The following is an 8,742-nucleotide window of genomic DNA, read 5'->3' as shown; positions in this document are numbered from 1 at the left end:
CTGCGTCTGTGTGTGCGGAAAACACTGCATTCCCAGCGCGGTTTGAAAATAGATTTCCTCATCTCTCTGTTGACGAGCTCGACCCCCCACCCCTCGACCCCCACCTCCCTCGCCCCCCCCATCCCCCACAGCTCTGTAGTTTATTGGACTCTGTGCTTGACAAAAGTACCAGCTGTACAAAACAAATTCTGTGGCTGTAACTTCAATAAAAACTGAATCACATCACACCAGAGATTGAGCTCGTACACACACACAGTGCCAAAAAGATGCAGACATGTTAAAAGAACTGAATCCATTCAGTCTTGAACAAAGAAGACTACGCGGCGATCTGATTCAAACATTCAAAATCCTAAAAGGTATAGACAATGTCGACCTAAAAAAAGAAACAAGGACCAGGGGTCACAAATGGAGATTAGATAAAGGGGCATTCAGAACAGAAAATAGGAGGCACTTTTTTACACAGAGAATTGTGAGGGTCTGGAACCAACTCCCCAGTAATGTTGTTGAAGCTGACACCCTGGGATCCTTCAAGAAGCTGCTTGATGAGATTCTGGGATCAATAAGCTACTAACAACCAAACGAGCAAGATGGGCTGAATGGAGCCTCCTCTCGTTTGTAAACTTTCTTATGTTCTTATGTTCTTATGCCAGGCTGTTACTGATGCTATAGCTGGCCAGTCTAAATATTACCATCAAAGAAACTTTCACATACACAGCTGTGGCCAAAAGCTTAGCATTACCTAGAATTAAAAAAAAACGATATGATTAGAATTTAGAATTTTCATGTAAGATTAGTTTGTAATAATTCACTAATACATTTCTGTAGTAAAGATTGTGTGTGTGTGTGTGTGTGTGTGTCCAAAGCTGAATAAATGACAGATCCTGAGGAGTTCCTGTACATGGCACACTGCGGGAGACAATATAAGACTAACTGGCCCCTGAGAGTTTTAAAAACGTTTCTTTTAAGAGCTGCTGAAACTGGTTTTCCCATCAGCGCCGCCGCAGATAAACTGAAAAACCAATTCTGCTGTTTCATCTGAACGCCTGCCAGAGACCGCGCTTTGCTTCCTAATTAATTAAACCAAAAAAAAAGGGTTTTTAAAAAGGAAAACGGTGCATGGCTTTATTCCCTCGCTGAACTCATCTGCTTTCTACAGTGTGTGTGTGTTTTTTTTTGGTTTTCCACCCTCAAGCTCTTACCATAAGTACATGCCTCAGAATGGCTTGGAATGCTCCAAAGGTTTAAGATATCGTGCTAAACCCTGGCTCAGCCTGCAGTCTTATTTATTTACTTGTCTTTCAGTTTTTTTGTGTAAAAAACAAACGCATTGAGCAAAGTGTTTGATGGGTCGGGTATGGGTGGAGTCCTGTTTGATGGGTCGGGTATGGGAGTGGTATGGATGTAGTCCTGTTTGATGGGTCGGGTATGGGAGTGGTATGGGTGTAGTGGAGTCCTGTTTGATGGGTCGGGTATGGGAGTGGTATGGGTGTAGTGGAGTCCTGTTTGATGGGTCGGGTATGGGAGTGGTATGGGTGTAGTGGAGTCCTGTTTGATGGGTCGGGTATGGGAGTGGTATGGGTGTAGTGGAGTCCTGTTTGATGGGTCGGGTATGGGAGTGGTATGGGTGTAGTGGAGTCCTGTTTGATGGGTCGGGTATGAGAGTGGTATGGGTGTAGTGCTGTTTGATGGGTCGGGTATGGGAGTGGTATGGGTGTAGTGGAGTCCTGTTTGATGGGTCGGGTATGGGAGTGGTATGGGTGTAGTGGAGTCCTGTTTGATGGGTCGGGTATGGGAGTGGTATGGGTGTAGTGGAGTCCTGTTTGATGGGTCGGGTATGGGAGTGGTATGGGTGTAGTGCTGTTTGATGGGTCGGGTATGGGAGTGGTATGGGTGTAGTGGGGTCCTGTTTGATGGGTCGGGTATGGGAGTGGTATGGGTGTAGTGGAGTCCTGTTTGATGGGTCGGGTATGGGAGTGGTATGGGTGTAGTGCTGTTTGATGGGTCGGGTATGGGAGTGGTATGGGTGTAGTGGAGTCCTGTTTGATGGGTCGGGTATGGGAGTGGTATGGGTGTAGTGCTGTTTGATGGGTCGGGTATGGGAGTGGTATGGGTGTAGTGGGGTCCTGTTTGATGGGTCGGGTATGGGAGTGGTATGGGTGTAGTGGAGTCCTGTTTGATGGGTCGGGTATGGGAGTGGTATGGGTGTAGTGCTGTTTGATGGGTCGGGTATGGGAGTGGTATGGGTGTAGTGGAGTCCTGTTTGATGGGTCGGGTATGGGAGTGGTATGGGTGTAGTGGAGTCCTGTTTGATAGGTCGGGTATGGGAGTGGTATGGGTGTAGTGGAGTCCTGTTTGATGGGTCTGGTATGGGAGTGGTATGGGTGTAGTGGAGTCCTGTTTGATGGGTCGGGTATGGGAGTGGTATGGTTGTAGTGGAGTCCTGTTTGATGGGTCTGGTATGGGAGTGGTATGGGTGTAGTGGAGTCCTGTTTGATGGGTCTGGTATGGGAGTGGTATGGGTGTAGTGGAGTCCTGTTTGATGGGTCGGGTATGGGAGTGGTATGGGTGTAGTGCTGTTTGATGGGTCGGGTATGGGAGTGGTATGGGTGTAGTGCTGTTTGATGGGTCGGGTATGGGAGTGGTATGGGTGTAGTGGAGTCCTGTTTGATGGGTCGGGTATGGGAGTGGTATGGGTGTAGTGCTGTTTGATGGGTCGGGTATGGGAGTGGTATGGGTGTAGTGCTGTTTGATGGGTCGGGTATGGGAGTGGTATGGGTGTAGTGCTGTTTGATGGGTCGGGTATGGGAGTGGTATGGGTGTAGTCCTGTTTGATGGGTCGGGTATGGGAGTGGTATGGGTGTAGTGGAGTCCTGTTTGATGGGTCGGGTATGGGAGTGGTATGGGTGTAGTGGAGTCCTGTTTGATGGGTCGGGTATGGGAGTGGTATGGGTGTAGTGGAGTCCTGTTTGATGGGTCGGGTATGGGAGTGGTATGGGTGTAGTGGAGTCCTGTTTGATGGGTCGGGTATGGGAGTGGTATGGGTGTAGTGCTGTTTGATGGGTCGGGTATGGGAGTGGTATGGGTGTAGTGGAGTCCTGTTTGATGGGTCGGGTATGGGAGTGGTATGGGTGTAGTGGAGTCCTGTTTGATGGGTCGGGTATGGGAGTGGTATGGGTGTAGTGCTGTTTGATGGGTCGGGTATGGGAGTGGTATGGGTGTAGTGCTGTTTGATGGGTCGGGTATGGGAGTGGTATGGGTGTAGTGGAGTCCTGTTTGATGGGTCGGGTATGGGAGTGGTATGGGTGTAGTGGAGTCCTGTTTGATGGGTCGGGTATGGGAGTGGTATGGGTGTAGTGCTGTTTGATGGGTCGGGTATGGGAGTGGTATGGGTGTAGTGCTGTTTGATGGGTCGGGTATGGGAGTGGTATGGGTGTAGTGCTGTTTGATGGGTCGGGTATGGGAGTGGTATGGGTGTAGTGGAGTCCTGTTTGATGGGTCGGGTATGGGAGTGGTATGGGTGTAGTGGGGTCCTGTTTGATGGGTCGGGTATGGGAGTGGTATGGGTGTAGTGGAGTCCTGTTTGATGGGTCGGGTATGGGAGTGGTATGGGTGTAGTGGAGTCCTGTTTGATGGGTCGGGTATGGGAGTGGTATGGGTGTAGTGGAGTCCTGTTTGATGGGTCGGGTATGGGAGTGGTATGGGTGTAGTGCTGTTTGATGGGTCGGGTATGGGAGTGGTATGGGTGTAGTGCTGTTTGATGGGTCGGGTATGGGAGTGGTATGGGTGTAGTGCTGTTTGATGGGTCGGGTATGGGAGTGGTATGGGTGTAGTGGAGTCCTGTTTGATGGGTCGGGTATGGGAGTGGTATGGGTGTAGTGGAGTCCTGTTTGATGGGTCGGGTATGGGAGTGGTATGGGTGTAGTGCTGTTTGATGGGTCGGGTATGGGAGTGGTATGGGTGTAGTGCTGTTTGATGGGTCGGGTATGGGAGTGGTATGGGTGTAGTGCTGTTTGATGGGTCGGGTATGGGAGTGGTATGGGTGTAGTGGAGTCCTGGGGGGAGTTGCATACACGCTCTCTCCTTCCTGTGCTGTGTGAGCGATTGCTTCCTGCTCCTCTCGCTCTGTCTCTCTGTCTCCGGCTCCACTGTGAAGCTCAGCGATGCAAATCTTTTGCCCAGAGCCGCCAGCCTGACTCTAGTCTGGCTTTATCTTAATAAAAAGCCACTTTGAGAGAGAAGCTTTCCATCGCCCCTCACAAAGCCTCCACATCGACCCACGCATGTTCTGCGTTGCTTAATGACTCTGCAACGAGCTTCCTGATCAATACTCTCCCTGCAATCACAGCAACGTGCAACCGGGGGGATAAACACAGGCAGAGAAACAACTAACGCAACAGAACAGAATCCATCACTCATATTAATGATCTGATTAATGGGGGAGGCTTGCTAGTCCAGTGGTTAGAGAAAGAGGCTTGATGATGCCAGGAGGTTCAAATCCCAGCTCACTGTGTGTGTGTGTGTGACCCTGAGCAAGTCACTGAACCTCCTTGTGCTCCGTCCTTCGGATGAGACGGAAAACAAACGAGCTCCTATTGGAAGTAACTCTGCAGCAGCAGCAGCAGTTGTTGATGAAGTATAGTTCACCCCCCTAGTCTCTGTAAGTCTGCTAAATGACTAATAATAATAATAATAATAATAATAATAATAATAATAATAATAATAATAATCTTACAATAAGAGCCAACAAACTCACAGCTACTGTGCCAGCAAGAGTATGTAAGAAAAAAAAAATCAAAGACACTCTGCTTGTGAATAAGGCCTCTGTCTCTCAGAGACTCTGATTGCACAGCAGTGTCAGCCAGTCCAGGTTTTACTACCAGCCCCAATGTGTCTAGGCAACAAGCTCAGGTGTGTCTGATTAAAATCCTAGTGAAACCAGGACTGGATCAAACTGCTCTGCAATGTGATAAAAATAAACACATCTTCTTAAACAGATACAGCCACCCCTCTCTAATAAGCAAGTATTACCCAAACCCAGGCTGCCCAAACCAGTGACAGCGATCTCCTGTGCTATCGAGAAATCAATCTGACATTCCCTGGACTTGTGATTTAAACACACGCACACGCACACTGAGATACACACACACACACAAACACGCACACGCACACTGAGATACACACACGCACACTGAGATACACACACACACACACACACACACACACACTGAGATACACACACACACACACACACACTCACCAAGTCAAAAACTAAATAATTCAGCTCTATCATCTATCATCCCCTAAGCGCTGGTTTGCACAAATTACACCAAAGAGCTTTGTGTTCGCTCGGATTAGCGATCTTTTCTAAAACACAAAACTGACATTTCTAACTACCGAAATAAAACCTCCGCTCCAAAGCAGTTTGGGGAGTGGTAGTTTGTTTTTTCTTTGTTGGTTTGAGCCTGTTTTGCCTCATCCTGTAATTGCTCCCACATGGTAGAAACCGAGTCCGCAGTTTGCATTTAAAATAATCAGAAAGGACGTTGGAGGATCGTGGCACGGGGTGGAGGAGCTGCATGTGAACATATCGCTGCTTTAGTACCCTAATAACCCACGTGAATGAAACCACAGTGAAGCTGCAACACACACACAGTGTTATTACAAATCTGAATGCAGGACCGAGGACAGCCCTTAGAAAATCACTTGGCTTGCCACCTTTATTAATATGCTTCACCATCCCTCTCTGTGCTTTACAATGCTTCCCTATGCTTTACCAGACCTCTCTGTGCTTTACAATGCTTCCCTATGCTTTACCAGACCTCTCTGTGCTTTACAATGCTTCCCTATGCTTTACCAGACCTCTCTGTGCTTTACAATGCTTCACCAGACCTCTCTGCGCTTTACAATGCTTCCCTATGCTTTACCAGACCTCTCTGTGCTTTACAATGATTGCCTATGCTTCACCATCCCTCTCTGTGCTTTACAATGCTTCCCTATGCTTTACCAGACCTCTCTGTGCTTTGCAATGCTTCCCTATGCTTTACCAGACCTCTCTGTGCTTTACAATGCTTCCCTATGCTTTACCAGACCTCTCTATGCTTTACAATGCTTGCCTATGCTTTACCAGACCTCTCTGCAGCAGCAGCAGCAGTTGTTGATGATGCAGAGTTTACCCCCCTAGTCTCTGTAAGTCGCTTTGCATAAAAGCCACTGCTAAATGACTAATTAATTAATTAATGATGGGGGAGGAGGGGGGGGGGCATCATTAAATCATTAAAATGAAGCGAAAGTGAAGTCTAAATGCAAAGTATCAACTTACATCAATAAACCCAGCGTGTGTCCTGATTTCTTTCAAACAGATACAAAATAATAATAATAATATTATTAATTTATTTAGCAGACGCCTTTATCCAAGGCGACTTACAGAGACTCGGGTGTGTGAACTATGCATCAGCTGCAGAGTCACTTACAACTACGTCTCACCCGAAAGACGGAGCACAAGGAGGTGAAGTGACTTGCTCAGGGTCACACAGTGAGTCAGTGGCTGAGGTGGGATTTGAACCGGGGACCTCCTGGTTACAAGCCCTTTTCTTTAACCACTGGACCACACAGCCTCCACAAGGTGGTATTTCATGGGTTAAGTTGCGACACAGTGTGTTGGAATGGAAAACACCAACACAAAAGAAACAAAAGCTGAAACACAACCCCGCAGTCCGCAGACAGCCGCCTCGCTGCAGGACTCCAGGAGACCCAGGCTGGACTTCTCTTGTCTTTTCTGTTTGTTGTTTCCTTCAATGCCATCAATGCACTCCGCTGTTACCAAGGAGACAACGGGTCCATTCATCGCAACCTTGAATCCGTGATTCATACCAAACACACAGGCGGAAACACACACACCAGACATACAAAAGAAACTAAACCAGTTACAGACCTGGCCAGCACTAACTGGAACCAGGTACAGACCAGTGCGCCGCTCAGGAGATTAACTGGTGAGGAACCAGTTTGAAAGCATGACTTTCAACGCAACTTTGCTTGAGCTTGCATCTCCTAATGCCCAGCGACCCACTTCAAAATAATATCCTGCCCGGGCTGTGTGACTCCGGGCTGCAGATCCCTGCTCAGTGATTTGAGTCTCTACTCTCTGCTAAAGATTACATGAATAACCTGTTAGAGAGGGCATGTGTGTAAATAACTAACCAATCAAATAACTAACTAACTAACTAAACAATCAATCTAACTAACTAACTATTCTAACTAACTTGTTTAGTTTTAAAAACTACTTCGGAGAGAGAGAGAGAGAGAGAGAGAGAGAGAGAGAGAGAGAGAGAGAGAGAGAGAGAGAGAGAATAAATAAGATGTATGTTGTTAAAAGTTCAAATGTTATTATTATTATTATTAATTTCTTCCAGGGCGACTTACAGTTGTTATTATTATTTATTTCTTAGCAGATGCCCTTATCCAGGGCAACTTACAATTGTTACAAGATATCACATTATACAGATATCACATTATTTTACATACAATTACCCATTTATACAGTTGAGTTTTTATTGGAGCAATCTAGGTAAAGTACCTTGCTCAAGGGTACAACAGCAGTGTCCCCCACTGGGGATTGAACCCACAACCCTCCGGTCAAGAGTCCAGAGCCCTAACCACTACTCCACACTGCTGTCCTAAGAGCAAGATACAAAACACAAGGACTTCAGTCCTAATAAGAGCAAATATAAAAAACAGTATGATTTGATATGGGGGCAGTTCAAGAGCAGATAACAGTGTTGATAGTTACATCAGGGTTAGATACGAGGGCAGGTGAAATACAAGATACTACAGATTGGGGTCAGTGCAGGATTAAACACAGTCACATAGGGAGCATGTTTGATGGGTCGGGTATGGGAGTAAAGTGGTTGTCTGCTGGCACGGTGTATTGTTTAAGAAGTTCTGTGATTATATTCAGAAGATGGCTATCGCATCCTATCAGCAAAGCCTTCATCCTGTGCGCCCTGCTTGTCCACATTGCCCTGTACTTCACCAGACACTCCCTGCTTCCTGGTCCATTGTTGCATAGCCAGCGTCCCGAAAGCCATGTTCCAGCCCTGTGTCGCCATCCAGAGGCCATTGCTTGCAACTGCTCCGGCTGCCTCACAGCTTGTAAACAGGGAGGGACTCGACACAGGATTGACAGCTCTGAGGTACAGAAAACAGGACCTGCTCTGTGCCGGTGGAGCAGAGAAAGAGAAAGGGAGGCTCTTATACTCTCTGAACAGCCTCCCTCTGCTCTGTGCCGGTGGAGCGGAGAAAGAGAAAGGGAGGCTCTTACACTCTCTGAACAGCCTCCCTCTGCTCTGTGCCGGTGGAGCGGAGAAAGAGAAAGGGAGGCTCTTATACTCTCTGAACAGCCTCCCTCTGCTCTGTGCCGGTGGAGCGGAGAAAGAGAAAGGGAGGCTCTTGTACTCTCTGAACAGCCTCCCTCTGCTCTGTGCCGGTGGAGCAGAGAAAGAGAAAGGGAGGCTCTTATACTCTCTGAACAGCCTCCCTCTGCTCTGTGCCGGTGGAGCGGAGAAAGAGAAAGGGAGGCTCTTACACTCTCTGAACAGCCTCCCTCTGCTCTGTGCCGGTGGAGCGGAGAAAGAGAAAGGGAGGCTCTTACACTCTCTGAACAGCCTCCCTCTGCTCTGTGCCGGTGGAGCGGAGAAAGAGAAAGGGAGGCTCTTATACTCTCTGAACAGCCTCCCTCTGCTCTGT

Source organism: Acipenser ruthenus, chromosome 37 (genome assembly GCF_902713425.1).
Source record: "Acipenser ruthenus chromosome 37, fAciRut3.2 maternal haplotype, whole genome shotgun sequence".
Taxonomy (NCBI): domain Eukaryota; kingdom Metazoa; phylum Chordata; class Actinopteri; order Acipenseriformes; family Acipenseridae; genus Acipenser; species Acipenser ruthenus.
This window is presented reverse-complemented; position numbering follows the sequence as displayed.